Below are 16,745 nucleotides of genomic sequence, written 5' to 3'. Positions count from 1 at the left end.
GTAAATTAGAAGACAAATACACCATTTGTGACAATGTTTTATCTGTAATTTGTTTGTCATGATTGGTCAGTTTACGAAAGCAATATAACATTACATCTGATAGATGCTTCTGATCGTGGGGAAATAAAAACATGCAATACCCAGAGCAACAACAGTGCAATACACTGTAATGGTTTTTCATTGTTTACCTACTATGCAAACATTCATATGGTAAAATACAATGAATAAAAATGTGTATGAAGGAAGCCTAGGTATTTTTGAAATGTATACACAATACTGAGGTTAGGAACAGTGGTTATATACCCCTCTGAATTTGTGGTTACCCTTACTATCATGTGTTTCCGAGTACATTTTGCATTTTAAACACTGGCTTAGATTGGAAGCCATCAATGCAGAGAAATCAAATTGATAATAACAAACCTACCAAACCTAGACATTTCTGAAAACTAGACACCTGGAGAAGTTCAGTGTGGTGTACTTTGTGTGGATGAAACACATATTCATTCACGTTTCTATGAGGGAATGTTCCAGAATCTGCAGGAATCCACACATTTCCTACCACCCAGTTTTTCCACACATCTCCCAAATAAAGATGCTACCCCAGTTGTGTGGCTGGGCCTAGTGCCCTCACCAGGAATGGATAAAACTAGGGACAATGTGAGCCAAGTAGGGGAATGCTTGGTGGTAAGAATTGTGTGGATCCTTGCAGATTCCAGAAGTTTCATATGCACAAATGCAAGGAACATTTGTGATCCTATGCGAAGTGTGGTATTTGCAGGGCACTGTATGTTAGAAAATGTTGTGAAATCCAGACAAAATGTCTGGGTTTGGGAGCTTTGCCTGGGTGGTTGCCGAGCACGGACCCAAATACCACAGGTACCCCATTTGCTAATATCTCCATGAAGTGTTTTGCTGTCTTTTGTTTTGGATGCGTTCTGCTGAGTTGCTGGGTCAGTGTTTTACTGGGAAAAATGTAGTAGGAGCAGGTGGTAGGAATTTTGTGGTTCTGAATGTTTATGTCACAGAAATGTGAGGAAGATTAATGATTTTAGGCAAAGGTTGAGGTTTGCAGGGCATTGTGCGTAAGATAAAGTTGTGGGATCCATGCAAGGCACACCATCTTGGACTCTCCTGAGTATCTAGTTTTCAGAAATGTCTGGGTTTGGTGGTTTCCCTGGGTCACAGTCAACCCCTAACAGTACAGCCATTCAGCATGACAAGTGGGACAATATTGGGATTTAGCCCTACTCTGATGGTCCATATAGAAAAAAACAATGCCCAGAAGAACTGAAAATTCTTCCTGCTTGCCATAGGGATGGGGATTCTTCAGTCCCCTGGAGAGCAGAAAGAGTGTGGAGGATTTAGGGGTGGGGAGGAGCATGATGTCAGGATGGGCCAGAACCGATCCCATTATTTTATAAAGATGTCCCTGGCATCCGCCTCTACAGAGCAAATTTGGGCAAGCTACCTCTCACATGGGGCCCAGAAAGACTGGTTTGCCCCTTTTGGGTTGGAGTATGACCCACTGCCAGGCTAGGACACTTGTACTCCTTTGTTACGCCCAAATGTAAATTCCTTCATGACTAGTAGACTCTCTGCTGCCCTAACCCCCAACACCACCCCCCATAACAGATTAGGGGCAACCTCCCTATGCAGGAAAATCTATCTATCAATCTATCTAGCTCCCCCATGGAGGCAGAAACCCTTTCTGGGGTGGTGATATGACCCAATGCCAGAGTAGGCTACCTCTATCCTTTTGTTTGTTTTGGTGCCATTTTGAAATTCATGGTGTCTAGTGGGCTTTCTAATCTACTGGGGGGGGTAAATTGGGGGAGGGGGAACCCCCTAATTGCCCAACCGGGGCAGATAGACGGATTTGCCCCTTTTCTGTTGTGAGTATGGCCCAATGCCTGGGTGGCAAACCTGAACCCCTTGGTTCTGTTTTACACAAATAAAAAATCCCTAGTTTAGTAAGCTTTCTAAAACCAAGGCAGAAGATTAGGAGCAACCCCAGTCGGAAGTACCTATCTGGCCCCCTCAGGTGTCAATAAGACTTTATTACCCTTTCTGGGGTGGGGGTATGGTCCAATGCCAGGGTAGCACTGTCCCAAATCTTTTGGGTTTTCTTTGCATTATTTTGAAATACTTGGCATCTAGTTAGCTTTCTACCTCCAAGGGAAAATTGGAGGCAAACCCCCCTTCTTTTTCCAAGGGTGGCAAAAAGTCTGGTTTGTCCCCTTTGCTGGGTGGTCATATGGCCTAAAGCCAGGATTGGACATCTGCAGCCCTTTCTTTTGGCCAAATGTAGAATCCCTAGTGCTTAGTGGGCTTTCTATAACCCTCGGGGGCAACCTCCCCAATTGTGACAAATCTCCTATCTGACCTCCATGTGCTAGAAAGTTGATGGAATGTCCCACTGCCATGCCGGGTCTGCCCCATCATTTTGTTTGATTGTCGCCATTTTGAAATCCAAGTGTCAGGTGCCCCTTCCCCCCACCATGGGCAAATAAGGGCATCTCTGCACTGGTTTGCCCCTTTTGGGGTGGGGTTATGGCCCACAGCAGTGCATGACACCCACACCGCTCTGTGTTGCCCGAATGTAAAATCCATGGTGCCTAGTGGGCTTTCTGCCCCAGGGGTGACAAACCCCCAATCTGGATCCCCAGGGGTGCAGAACGATTGTATTGCCCACCTTTGGGGGCCTGAGGGAAAGACTGTAATATCCCTTTTTGGGGGTGGGGGCATGGAGGAAATTAATAGTTTGGCTTAGCAGACATGAAATTGGAATTGCTCAAACACCTGGAGATGAAGAAGGGGGTTATCGAGGGAGATGAAGACATTGCATGAATATTTACCTCACATCAGCAATAATTTTATGCCTTACTGCTTTTATCAGGGAGGTCAGGATCCACAGGTGATCTATGCTGAATGGAGTCCTACTAGGGAAGAAGCTAAAGGTGTAGGAGATTGTGGAAGCAATCATTCAACTTCAAAGCGGGAAGTCCCCTGACCCTATGAGTCTACCAGTTGGTTGTTTAAGAGATTGTCAAGTAATAAAACAAAATATACTTTATATATATTTGAGAGATCCAGAAGAAAGAGTCTTTGTCATTTAACCTCTGTATGGCCTCTGTTATATTGGTTCACAGGCATGGGAAGGTGAAAAACAATTGCTTTTCTACAGACTCATTTTGCTTTGAAACGTAGACACAAAAGTACTTGGCAGAATATTAGCTGATCATTTGAACAGAATAGTTGTGAATTGGTTCCATCCAGGATCAGTCAGGGTTTAGGTCCAATAGGATCACAAGACTGAATCTGAGAAAACGAAATGGTTTGCTTGGAATATACACAAAAAAATCATCGAACCAGTGTCATAATTTCCGTGGATGTTGCCGAGGTGTTCATCTCCGTTGATGTGCCCTATATGTTCATTGTGCTGGCCAAAGTTGGCCTTGGCCAAGTTTGTTTTTTTATCATGGATTCAACCCTCTATACAGAACCATTAGTGAGAGTGAAGATAAATGGCGTCTTGTCAGATGCCTTTGACTTGGGAAGGATCACTCATCAGTGTTGCCTTCTGTTGAAGCTATTTTTTTGCCATGGACCTGAAACTGCAAATTTGCTGGATCAAGAGATACCTTGTGCTTAACTGGCTTAGAGGGGACAGCACACAGGATGAAAGGATATTAATATATGCAAATGATAATCTGTCATACATTTCAGATCCTGAACTGTCAATAGATAGGTGGTATACATTCTTTAGTTGCTTGTTAAGTAGTCCAGTTTCAACATAAACTCGGATAAGTCAGTGCAAAATGTTCCTCAGAAGCCCTTTTCCATTGCACCTTCAGGATAGAAAATACGTGATTCAGATGCCTAGGTATCTGAGTGTTGAAGGGCAGAGAGAATTTATTAATCACAATCTGTTCAAGATACTGACAACCTCTAATTAGGGGTTTCAGCACTGGAGGTGTCTCCCACTTTCCATACTGGGATGAGTGATGCTATAAGAGACAACAGTCTTCTCCGATCTATATATTTCACAAAACACTTGGGCCCATATTTATACTTTTTTAGCGCTGCATTTGCGCCGCTTTTTGACGTAAAAGCGGTGCAAACTTACAAAATACAATTGTATTTCGTAGGTTTGCGCCGCTTTTGCATCAAAAAATGACACAAATGTGGCACTAAAAAAGTATAAATATGGGCGCTGGTATCGTGTCCCAGGAGAATTAAAGAAAATCAGACAAATTGCTGCACATTGTTATGGGATGAACGCTTTCAAGAATAGCACTAGGAACACTTAGGGCCATATTTATACTTTTCGACGCACAACTGTGCCAACACAGTTGTGCGTCAAAAAATCTAACGCCATTCTGAAGCGCCATGCGGGCGCCGTATTTATTCAATGACGTTAGCCGGCATTAGCTGGCAGAGCTGCCTGGTGTGCGTAAAAAAAAATGACGTACACCAGGCAGCGCCGGCGTAGGGGAATATGGAGCTTGGGCGCCAAAAAATGGGGCAAGTCAGGCTGAGGCAAAATTTTCGCCTCAACTCGATTTGCGCCATTTGTTTAGACTCCCAACCCCCATTGAAATGACTCCTGTCTTAGCAAAGACAGGAGTCATGCCCCCTTGCCCAATGGCCATGCCCAGGGGACTTATGTCCCCTGGGCATGGTCATTGGGCATAGTGGCATGTAGGGGGGCACAAATCAGGCCCCCCTATGCCACCCAAAAAAAAAAAAAATTACTTACCTGAACTTACCTTATGTTCCCTGGGATGGGTCCCTCCATCCTTAGGCATCCACCTGGGATGGGCAAGGGTGACAGGGGGTGTCCCTGGGGGCATGGGAGGGCACCTCTGGGCTCCTTCCGAGCCCACAGGTCCCTTAACGCCTGCCCTGACCAGGTGCTAAAAAACGACGCAAAAGCGGCTGGACGTCATTTTTTTTGACCCGCCCACTCCCGGGCGTCAGTTTTGCCCGGGAGTGTAAATACGGCGCACATGCCTCGGAGTCAATTTTTTAGACGGGAACGCCTACCTTGCATATCATTAACGCAAAGTAGGTGTCCACGCTAAAAAATGACGCAAACTCCATGGACTTTGGCGCTAGACGCGTCTAACGCCAGAGTATAAATATGGAGTTCGTTTTGCTTCGAATTTGCGTTAAAAAAAAACCGACGCAAATCCGGCGCAAATGGAGTATAAATATGGCCCTTAGAGTGTATATAGCAGAAGAATTGCGTGCTAAATGTACAGAAATTCTATTGGGCATCTCAACTGGTAGTCGTGAATGAATGAGTATTTGCATTCCAATAAGAGTAATTTTTTTAAGCAACCCAACACGTGGTAGGGACCAAGGGATACTAAAAAACCTTCAATGAGAAAAATAGTCTTGCAAGATGGTGAAGACATGGCATATCATTTCAGACAGGCTAGGGTGGAAGACAGTGGTCACAAAATCTCCACCCACCCCATTATGGAGGTGCCATAATGAGCAGGCTCAAGATTGCTCCTCAATAGAAAATAGGGCATTAACAGATGTATTGATCAAGGCAGCCTCCTCTATGTACAAGATCCTGATTGACAATTCCCCTGAAATGCTAGACTGTATGAGAACACTGTGGGTGAGGGACAGCCATGCCCCAAAGGATACAGAATAGGAGAAGGCACTGCTGTACCCCAGGAAAGTTGTTATTAGATTCGGATTCAGGCTAATATAACTAAAGATACTGAATGGAATATATTGTAATATATCAAAACATGGACAGACCAGTGTGCAAAGGGGTGTTGACATGTGGGCGACTTTCTGCACATCATTAGGCTTTGTCCAGTGATCCTATTGTTCTGGAATGAGGTCGGAGAACTTTTGGCCAACGTAACAGGGTTGCCTATGGAAGATGATGCTAAGATTATGTTGATGGGTGATTGAAATGAAAGAGTCCCACCTAGATACACAAAACGTTTTTGTGATGTTGGAATAATGGTGGTTTGCGAAATAAATTATGGAATACTAGTCACCCTGATTGGGGGTAAGGACATGCTTAAGACATGATTTAAGTAGGGTACCCAAATGACTCTATGTCACCGGGACAATAATTTATTATTCCTGGACTTTGCTTTTACATATCTTATCAGGTATGTTGGTCGAATTAGATCAAGGATAATTATTCAAGAATAAAACTCCCAGAATGCAATGAAATATAAAAGCAAAGTGAAATAATTGAAAAGCGTTGTCCTGGTGAGACATTGACTTCTGGTCACCCTGCATTGAACTGAATGAAGAAAAAAATTGCTGGGTGATGTAGTATATAAAGAGGACAGCTTTATGGAAGTCTTTGGAGACGCTGCTTTTTTTTGTGGGGGGGAATATTATTGAAAAGAGGGTAAATGCGAAATGAGGGTGAGTTGACAGATATGTTATGTGGTAGTCTGGAACCACCCAGAACGAGCAAATGGTACTTAGAGATTGATTGTTTACGATAAAATATAAATATGTTTATGAAGGGAGAGAGTGACCAGTAAATCATGAGAACACTTGTGGCCACTAAATGATTTACTGTCGGTTTGTATGCAAGGAACTGGATCCTATTCAGAGCACCTGAGAGCGATCACTGATGGCATATCCAAAAGATAAGACTATTACAGAATCCTTAAAACTACTAGGTAAAAAGGGGAATTTCTTTCTAGCAATGACCACATGTGGATGCTGGTGGTGTAATGCCCAGTGCTACACATACTTGTTCAATTATGTATTTGTTTCGACTATACCCATAAACCTAATAAAAATGTTTAAAAAAGAGTGGGCTATACAATGAAGAGTACTTGTGTAGGTCATTCCCTTCGGTACTATGCATGGGCCATCCACTGGACATCCGCAATCCTTGCTGTATGCAGTTGACCACAACTTTAAAGGCAAGAGGAATCTGAATCGTTATGGTGTTCCCGCATTCAAGACTTGCTCATCGCTCTAATTTAAAGGTTTCGAGGCAGCGCTCCTATGTTTCATAGACACTGGAAGTAAGGGTGTGAGGGTGCTGCAGCACCCCCAAAATAGCCATGCTAGCGTTCAGAAGGTAATTGAGCAATAAAGATGTGGTTTATCTTGTCATATTTGCTGTGTGTGCTTTACTTGTAAAGTGAACTATGTGACAAATGTGCTGGGTACTGGGAGTATAAAAGAAAAGGCTGTAGCAGTGGTGGCTGGTGAATCCTAAACGTGGCGGGGCATAAAGCTGCCATACAAGATGAAGGAGCAAGTGAGTAAAAGTGAAAGAGGAGTCACCCCTGCAGGGTTTTTTTAATTTAAAAAAAAAAAAAACAATAGGTTCAAATGGTAGATTCACAGCATACATTTCAAGAAAACTTCGTGCACAAAAATTGAAAAAGGTGGTTCAAATCGTATACATTACAGTATAAGATTCAAGAAATGTAATTAGAAACATGCCAAAAGATACCACTGGCAAAATACTGAATAGCTTTGCAAAATGCCAGTTCCTTCGTGGCTCAGTACAGAGCTCTTTAATCACCACCAGCAATCCTGTTTTACTATTGAGCAACAGAATATCTTACTCCTAAAACACCCTACTGAACACAAATCTCCATCCATGCTTATTAGAGGACTCCCTGTTGATAGCAGAGCTATAGTTGGCATAAAGCTCACGCCATCATATGCTCAGTATAGGATAAATCTGTTAAGTGCCCATTTAACCAGGACCAGCTTTAGCGCTGGTGGTGCCTGGTGCAATAGTCTTTTTTGGCACACCTCTCCCCTATGGCCTCCTTCACAAATTCCCTCATGATCACTCTCCAACAGTATCACTCGCCTATCCAAAGCGCCTCTGACATATATTTTGGGCCATATTTATACTTTTTGACGCACAACTGCGCCAACGCAGTTGTGCGTCAAACTTTTTACCGACGGCTAACGCCATTCCAACGCACCATGCGGGCGCCTTATTTATGGAATGACGTTAGCCGGCACTGCGGACTGGTCTGAGTAAAAAAAAAAGACTCACACCAGGCAGCGCCGGCATAGGGGAAAATGGGGGTTGTGCGTCAAAAAATGGTGCAAGTCAGGTCTGAGGCAAAAATCAGGCCTCAAACTGGACATGACTCCTGTGTTAGCAAAGACAGGAGTCATGCCCTTTTGCCCAATGGCAATGCCCAGGGGACTTCTGTCCCCTGGGCATGGTCATTGGGAATAGTGGCATGTAGGGGGGCCCAAATTAGGCCCCCCTATGCCACTTAAAAAAAAACTATAAAAAATACTTACCTGAACTTACCTTTACTTCCCTGGGATGGGTCCCCCCATCCATGGGTGTCCTCCAGAGGTGGGCGAGGGTGGCAGGGGGTGTCCCTGGGGGCAGGGGAGGGCACCTCTGAACTCCTTCAGAGCCCACAGATCCCTTAACGCCTGCCCTGACCCAGGCGTTAAAAAACGGCGCACAACAGGCTGTGCGCCGTTTTTAAGGCCCACCCCTTCCTGTGCGTCAAAATTACGCTGGGGTATAAATAAGGCGCACAGGCCTTAAAGTAATTTTTTGGAAGGGAACGCCTACCTTGCATATCATTAACACAAGGCAGTTTCCTGCTTCCAAAAAATGACGCACATGGTGGAATTTTGACGTCCGCGGGGTCGGGCGTCAAAGTTTAAATATGGGGCAGTGTTTGCGCCGAATGTGCCCCTTCATTTTTTAAGCGCTACTCCTAGATCATTCACACAGTTTTGTGATCTGCATGGTACCCATTCTTTGAAACAGGCACATTATCCCTCTATGCCATTTTATGATGAGTAAAAACTGCCATAACACAAAATTCCGATCTCTCACCAGCAGTAACAATCACCAGAGGTATCTTGACATTTTTATTGTTGCCTGAAAACAGCTGGAGGTACTAGGAAGTTCACTTACTTTTAGACCCATAAGTAATTTTTCAATACAGCACCCCACACGAACGTCAGCACCAGGTGCGGCTGCCCAGGTTGCATCGCCCTAAAGCAGGTCCTGGATCTAACTGTCCAGTACTGAGCTCTATGCTAAGTGCAGAGCTCCCCACTCAGCAGTTAACAGGGTTCACTGTTCAGCACAAGGCCCACAGCACAGTATAGGCCTCCCTATTCTATGCAAGACTCTTTGCTCAGTAAAGGATTCATTGGTGAGTACAATGCTTCCAGTAAGATAAAAACTTCCTTTACAAGTCCAGTCTCCATGCACAGTCCTTTGCTGGTTGCTTCATTTCTTTAATATCAGAGCTATTCATTAAGAAGGCTGACAAGTAATAGGCAGTGCTTAATTTGTAAATAAAAACGTGCCGGTGCCCAAAGAACTCCTCTGAAACACGCGGATGCTGCAATTAAGGGCCATATTTATACTTTTTGACGCAAAACTGCGCCGACACAGTTTTGTGTCAAAAATGTTACCGCCGGTTAACGCCATTTATTTGCGCCACTCGGGCGTCAAATTTATACTTTGACGCACGGAGGTGGAAACCACAGGTGTGAGTCATTTGTTTTACTCAAACCAATGCGTCACGTCGTAAAGAAAAACGATGTGAACACAATAAAAATTACAGTGAGCCGGTTTACGACGTCGCAAACCGGATATGTGCCTTTTTTGACGCAATAGCGTCAAAAAACGGTGCAAACACAGCAAAATGTGCTAAGGAGAGCCAAAATGGATCCCAGATGTTTGGACAGACCCCAGAAAGATGACAACAGACCAGGAACCAGCCAGGAGGACCCACACAAGACCTAGGAGAGGGAGAAGAAGAAAAGAAAGTGTCGCTTAAGTGCAGAGGAGCAGAAAAGTCTGGTGAAAGACGTGACAGAACACCAGCACCAACTTTTTGTCACCTCAAAGTTGCCAATTAGTAGGAGATGCAGGTGACTCTGGCTATCCCAACATGCAATGGCTCCTGACACCTGTGAGAAATCCCAGGACAGATGCAGAGAGGAATTACAATGAGGCCCATGGACGTACTAGGAGGGTGATAGAGCGCACTATAGGTCTCTTGAAGGCTAGATTCCGTTGCCTCCATCTCTCTGGGGGTTCCCTGTGCTATGGCCCTGAGAAGGTGTGTAGAATAGTGGTGCCCTGCTGCATGCTGCACAACATGGCTGTGAGGAAAGCTATCCCCCTACTAGAGGAGGAGGGTGCTGTATATCCAGACCTGCTTCCTCTGAGAGGGGATGAGAGTGATGATGAGGATGATGAGGGTGAAGATGTCAACTCCAGGAACCAGCTGATCCAACTATACTTCCAGTGACTATGAGGTACTGTTCACTGATGATGTTATTTGCACTGCATAATGTCTGTCTGACTTATTCACTATGGGGATGTGGGGTCTGTAGTGATTGGCACTGTTACCTGAAGAATAAGGTGGCATGTGTCATGGACTCAAACATGGTGTACATTTATGTTTACTCCACACAATGTTGTGCGTGGGGTGCCATTCCTGCAATAAAGGTCTGATTATGGAATTGACTGGCAAATGCATTCACATTTACAATTGATTCATCATTATGACAGGGGACATACGTATTGGTGTACATGTGTTTTATTTGGTGTCATAAATGAATTGGTGCGCTTTACAGCGATAGGGAGTGGGATAACAGTGGATGTCCATACTAGGTACATGGGGTCAGCGATTGTTGGCAGAGGGTATAGGTCCATCTGTCAAGTTGTTATGTTGCTATTGGCGGTGAGGATGGTGGCACAGTGGCACACTTGGGAGACAGTCCATGTCAGAGTCACTTCATAGTGGGGGCCTTGGTCTTGGCAGGGGTTCCTGTGCCATATCTGGGGCTGAGGGACCGTTTGAGTGTCTGGTGCTGGGCTGCACGGGTAGGGGTGCTGGTCTCCTGTGTGTCTTTTGCCAGTGCCACCAGTCCAATTGCTGCTGCTGATGTAGATGGCTGGTCTGTGTCCTGGGCAGTGGTAGGGGCTTCCAAGTTTGTGGAGGTCTCAGGCTGGGTTAGGTAATTGTGCTGCAGCACCCCTGCAATAGTAGCCATGGTGGCATTCAGTTGTTTTCACTGCTCCATGGTCTCTTGATGTTGGACTAACTGCAGCCTTTGACACTGTTCCAGGGTGGCCAGGATCTGGCCCATCCTATCTTGTTAATGGTGGTATGCTCCCAAGACCTCAGAGATCACCTCCTGAGCTGCAGCATCCATCCTTTGGCCTCCCCCCTGAGCACTAATACCCTCCCACTGGGCCTAGCCCCCTATGCCTGTGTACCCTGCACAGGTCAGGCAGTACCACTTGCACTGGGGCCATCGTCATCCTGCCTGTTAGTAGGTGTAGACTCAGACCTCTGCTCTTGTGTTCCACCAGTCTGTGGCCTGGAGACACTGGTGTGGGGTCGTTTGGCCAGAGCTGTTGTTGGTGGCTGAGTGGTAGGGGTGTCAGTAGTGTCCTGGTTGGGGCTGCTGGAGGGTGACAGTCTAGGACTGTGTGACGGGCCAGGGTACTCTTCACTGTCCACACTTCCCTCTCTGGTGTCCTGAGTGGGGCCTCTGTCTCCATGTGGGGCACTGGCACTCCTTGGCCTTTCCGTCAGGGTGGCATGGGTGGTGGTGCCTGTGGGGGGGAATGGACATGTATGTTACATGTACTAATTCGATTAAGGATGCACAGCTCTGCCCTATTTTGTGCTGTTTATTCCCCCTTTGGGCCATGCAGGGACCTATTGTGGGGTTGCCATTGCATTTTGAATGGGATGTGGAAGTGCATTGTGGGTGGTGTAGTGCCATTGTGATTCCTTGCAGGGGTAGGGGACTGTGCACAGGGGGAGGAATGTGGGCCTGTTGGTGGGTTTGTGGGCATGCAGGGTGACTGGATGTAGTGATTGTGGCCTGGGTGGGGTAGTGGTCCTGGTGGTAGTTGGAGGGGTGGTGCATGCGTTACAGGTGTGGTGGATATGGGGTAATTTTAGATGACTTACCCGAGTCCATTCCTCCAGTGAGGCCCTCAGTATCTTTTCTTCCCAGTCGGTGTAGTCGGGGGTGTAGGTGGGGGGTCTTCCACCAGTCTTCTGGACTGCAATGTTGTACCTGGATGTCATCGACCTCACCTTCCCGCACAGGTTGTACCATCTCTTGCAGATGTCGTCCCTCGTGCGTGGATGGTTTCCCACTGCGTTGACCTTGTTGACAATCGTCTGCCATATGTCCATCTTCCTGGCGATGGGTGTCTGCTGGACCTGTGCCCCGAAGATTTGTGGCTCAACCTTGAGTATTTCGTACACCATTGTTCTTAGCTCCCTAACTGTGAAGTGTGGGTGCTTAGGAGGTGCCATGGTGTGTGTTGTGGGTGGTGTGTTGTGTGGATAGTTGTGAGGGTGCTATTGTGTGGTTGGGTGTGTGACTTGTGTGATGTGCGTCCTGTGTATGGGTGTTGTGTTGTCAGTCTCAGTTCTCGTGTTGGCGATGCAAAGGATTGTGGGGTGTGTATGTGAGTGTTTTATAGTGTTGTGGATGTGTGTCAGGTGTGTGGGTTTCAAAATGGCCAAAGTGTGCATTTCTTGCTGTTGGGTCCACTTGCTGGCCATGGTGGTCTGCACCACCAATGATCGTTCGCCATCCACTATCCACTGCGGTGATTTGTGCATCATTATTTGGAGGGCGGGGTATTTGTCTGCTTGGCGGTGGCGGGGTGGGGTGTCCAGCCTTTCCACCATCAAGGGCCTTGGCGGTGGCTGGAGGTAGCAGATTTTTGGGAGGTTTCTGTTTTTGGCATCATTTTATGGCGGGTTTCGGTTCACCGCCAATGGCGGTCTTCTGTTCACCGTCGCCACGGCGGGCAACGGTGTTTACCGCCATGTTCACAATGAGGGCCTATATCTTAGATTTGAAGATCTGCTTTCATTGGACTAAATGTGAACATACGATTCTTTGTCCAATAGCAACATGGGAAGTGTTTTAGATGATTTTAACTTAGCCCGACTGCACATTTAGGAACGCACCATTCCGATTATCCTCATCTTTAATGCTCATTCCATTTTTCAGTTTCTGCCAAAGAGGCGTGCTTATTCTTATTTGATTCTTTTACTCAAAGAATTCTATCTTAATCTTTATTGCTTAAACTATTGATGCTGAATGCTGAGCCTTTAGACTCTCTTTACAAATGGTTTGGATGGCTTAGAGTCACCTGTTCTGAACCATTTCCTTTCATGGTATAATGCTGATGCTGACCAAACTGATGTCCAATTGATGAAGACAGTCGCAGCTTGCTGATCCATACCGAGGTATACTAAATGTTATTGTTTTGAAGTAATTTGTTTTTTGTTTCTAGGTACCAACTGATATTTTGATAGAACCATAGCTAGCAGTTTTCCAAATGTATGTTGACTAAATTTGTTTTGCATGAAGTCCAAACTGCTATTGTAATCAGAAGGTTAATGCAGGATGACCCTAAATGTAAGTAGGTTGCTATTAATAAATAATTAATATTACTCAGTTGCTGAATCTAATTGTATAATATTTCTATTGTGCAGTTGTTCTTGTTATTGATTTGTACTGTAACTCTAGAATGCGTAATAATCCATGCTTTGGTTAAATTGAGATTCTTTGGAAGATTTGGTCAACCAGTGTTATTTCTGTACGTGTACCATCTGATTTTGAGACTAAGTTACGTGATATTAGCATTGTTAATATAGGGAAAAAAACATTGTAAATTTCACAAGAAAAGTGTAGTTATTCATGGCCAAAGGGGTCATGGTGCGTGAAATTACTGACTCCAAAGATCATTGATACTGTAGATTGATATTGTTAATGATTTGAATTGAAATTGAGTCCTATGCTGGGATTTACTCTAAGCGCAGTCAAAAGGTTCATCGAACCTCTAACGCATCCCTTATAAATTAAAGATAAGAAACCAAATAAGGTCAGACGCGCTAACAGAGATGGTAGCAGAGCATTATGGTTAGTCTCCTTAAGAGCCCATAAATACGGGCTGGTACATGGTTTGTCTCCATAAGAGACCATCATCGTAAGGTCAGTCATTTGCATTTGCCCTCTAGAGAAGGTAAGAGAGTAGGATGGTTACGTCTCCTTAAGAGGCCACCACAAAAGTTTCCCCTTGAGAAATAGCTGGTCCCCAGAGTTGGTAGTGGGGTAATGGTTAGTCCCCTAAAGAGACAAAATAATTCACAGACTGGGTAAGAGAAATTAGTGAAAGTTAAGATTTTCAGATTTGATGATACAAAGTGGAGAGAAAATGTGTCTCTAAGAACTTAGAGTGACTTTCCCAGAACCTTGGAGCTTGCCAATGATTATTTGAAGATGTTCTCGCTGTTTTAGTGACAGTGTGAATAGAATAGGTTTTGCGCTTGCACAGCTTATTCAAATCGCTGGTGAATTGTGATGTTTGTGAGGGTTTGAGGAGTTTGCGTACTCTAAATGAAGTTGTTGTATGAGTTTGCGTACTCTGAAGTGTGAGAGTACGGAAGTCGTCGAACTTCACATGTGTGTGGCACTTTGTGCTAACAAAAATTGTCCACGTGGTTGTTGGTATACAGGCCCTGCAAGGTCTAAGACTCTGGAGTATATTGAAAAGTGTGTGAGACACTTGGTTTATTGTTGTAATTTGTCTGGTTTAATAGGTCAATCGGGCGTGGTTGACAAACTTGAGAGTGCGTGTTAAAGTGAGAGAGAGGGTTTTCAACTGTATCCAGTGAGTCCTGTGTGCACCAGGACAGAACCACTGATCAGTTGAGAGCAAAAAACTGAGAAAGAAAGAGTAGCTGCTAGAGGGAAAATCCGTCAGTGACAAATCCATAAGGTTTCTGAAGCGATTGTGTTATCCTACCTACAGCAAATGGACAAATTGGGTTTTGAATTTGTTTAGGGCTTGCCATCATTTTGTATTAGTTTTGTGTGAGACTGAGTTTAGAAGGACATGCTGAAAGACTTTGTCAGCTGCTGTACGTGTGAGTGTGACGTCATTAGAGCTGGGATAGGTTAATTAGTGAGAAGGGTCGCGCACAGATTGGCTGACAACCGTGAAGCGCAATTGGTTGAGAAGGTCGGCAAAAAGGATTTTGGGATTGAAAGTCACTTCCTTATTTGATTGAAAATAGCGTAAAGTAACTGAAGATTAAATTCTTTCAAGCTTTAAAGAGTGCCTTAAGGGGAGATACATATATTCCAATGAGAACAGGAGAAATTACACCGCCAGAAAGTACACCCACCTATATTGCATTCGAACAGCAGGGTGCTGCGCCTTGTCTTTGGCTGAATATGGTGCAAAGTGACAGAGAAAGATGGGAGCTTAGCGTTTCCTGCCCATGGAACATTTAATTTGAGGAGCCTAAAAAAGTTGAGGAGAGTATTATATGATTTGAAACCTCCGACGAGACGAGCACAGTTCGAAGATTTGGCAATTTGGGAACCAGTGGCTAGACAGCAACAGCAATTGAAATTCGAAAGAAGAATGAGAAAGGCTGAGAAAACACTAGCAGAGGCTAGATGGGATAGTGATCAGAAATTTTAGAGAACTGAGGATTTACAGGGAATTAAGATCTTTCCTGCAATTACACAAGAGAATGAGAACGAAGCTAGAAAAAGCACCAGAGACAGGGATTTGTATCCTTCTAATTGTCGAGACGGGCCACTCACCTGAAAAGCAGGATGTCTGCAGGGGCGATGGTATGCCCCCAACCTCTTGGAACACCTCTCACCACTTCCTGGTGGACACAGAAACCCCGGTAGGTGTCCCAAAAGGAAAGGGGAAGTAGAAGAGAAAGAGACAAAACACTGCCACGTCTTGCCAGTCCAGCCAGGCACCCTGTATCTACGGGGGGCAGGTCGTTGTTGACAGAGTGATAGTAGAGTTAGTGCACTCACCTTCCTTGAAACTGAATCTCTCTTTCTGATATGGGCACGGGAGCGGTAGAAGAACACAGGGATGCTCCAGCACTTTTCTTGGATAATAATAACTGTTGGCACAATTACTAACACTGCATTACCAAAAACCCAAACTCAGTACCATAACAATAAGTACTGCGACACTAGGGCTGGCTTCACAGAGATTCACTGTTGCACACTACAATTAGAACTGTGGTTGCACCCATTATGCACAAGAAAGACAAACAAGGGCATTAATTATATCACATATAACTTTCCTGCATGCATAGGGTTAAACTAAAAGGAACAAAAACAATCCAAGAAATACAAATGTCCACTCTGGGTTTAAACAGTTAGGGTAGCACAGTTTGGTTTGGGTTCACTGTGTGTGTGTGAAAAACCCTTCAAAAGCAAATTCCTAAAACCTGAAACACAGGCATGAATGACACAATTTAAATCCAAGGGGTATACAATTAGAGAAAGAAAAGTCACGTAAATGCTCTTTTAAAATTGCACTCTCACTTTTTGTAGTACTTGAGCTCAAGCAGATTTCCTGAAGCACATTCAGGCAAGTAACTACAATAATAACGTAGAATGTTCAGGAATGCATTTGTCTCTTCAAGATAAGCACTCTGCTAAAATACGAGGTCTGAAATACACCAGCTGTTCTAGGAAAGCGCGGCGCTCAAAGAACAAACTCCCTGGAGAATACTAGTCACTTAGCTGCAGTCTTTTCCGGAGTGCTGGAGGAATGCCTGGTGTCAGCTGGTACAGGAATGAAGAAAAGAATTGCCTCAAAAGTCCTGAATATGAGGATGACAGCAGGGGCTGGACTGCCAAATCAGATGCTGAGATAGGAAGCAAAACAAAGCCAAGCAGGGAGGCATGATTCA

The sequence above is a fragment of the Pleurodeles waltl genome, chromosome 3_1 (assembly GCF_031143425.1).
Source record: "Pleurodeles waltl isolate 20211129_DDA chromosome 3_1, aPleWal1.hap1.20221129, whole genome shotgun sequence".
Taxonomy (NCBI): domain Eukaryota; kingdom Metazoa; phylum Chordata; class Amphibia; order Caudata; family Salamandridae; genus Pleurodeles; species Pleurodeles waltl.
Note: the sequence above shows the minus strand (reverse complement) of the source record.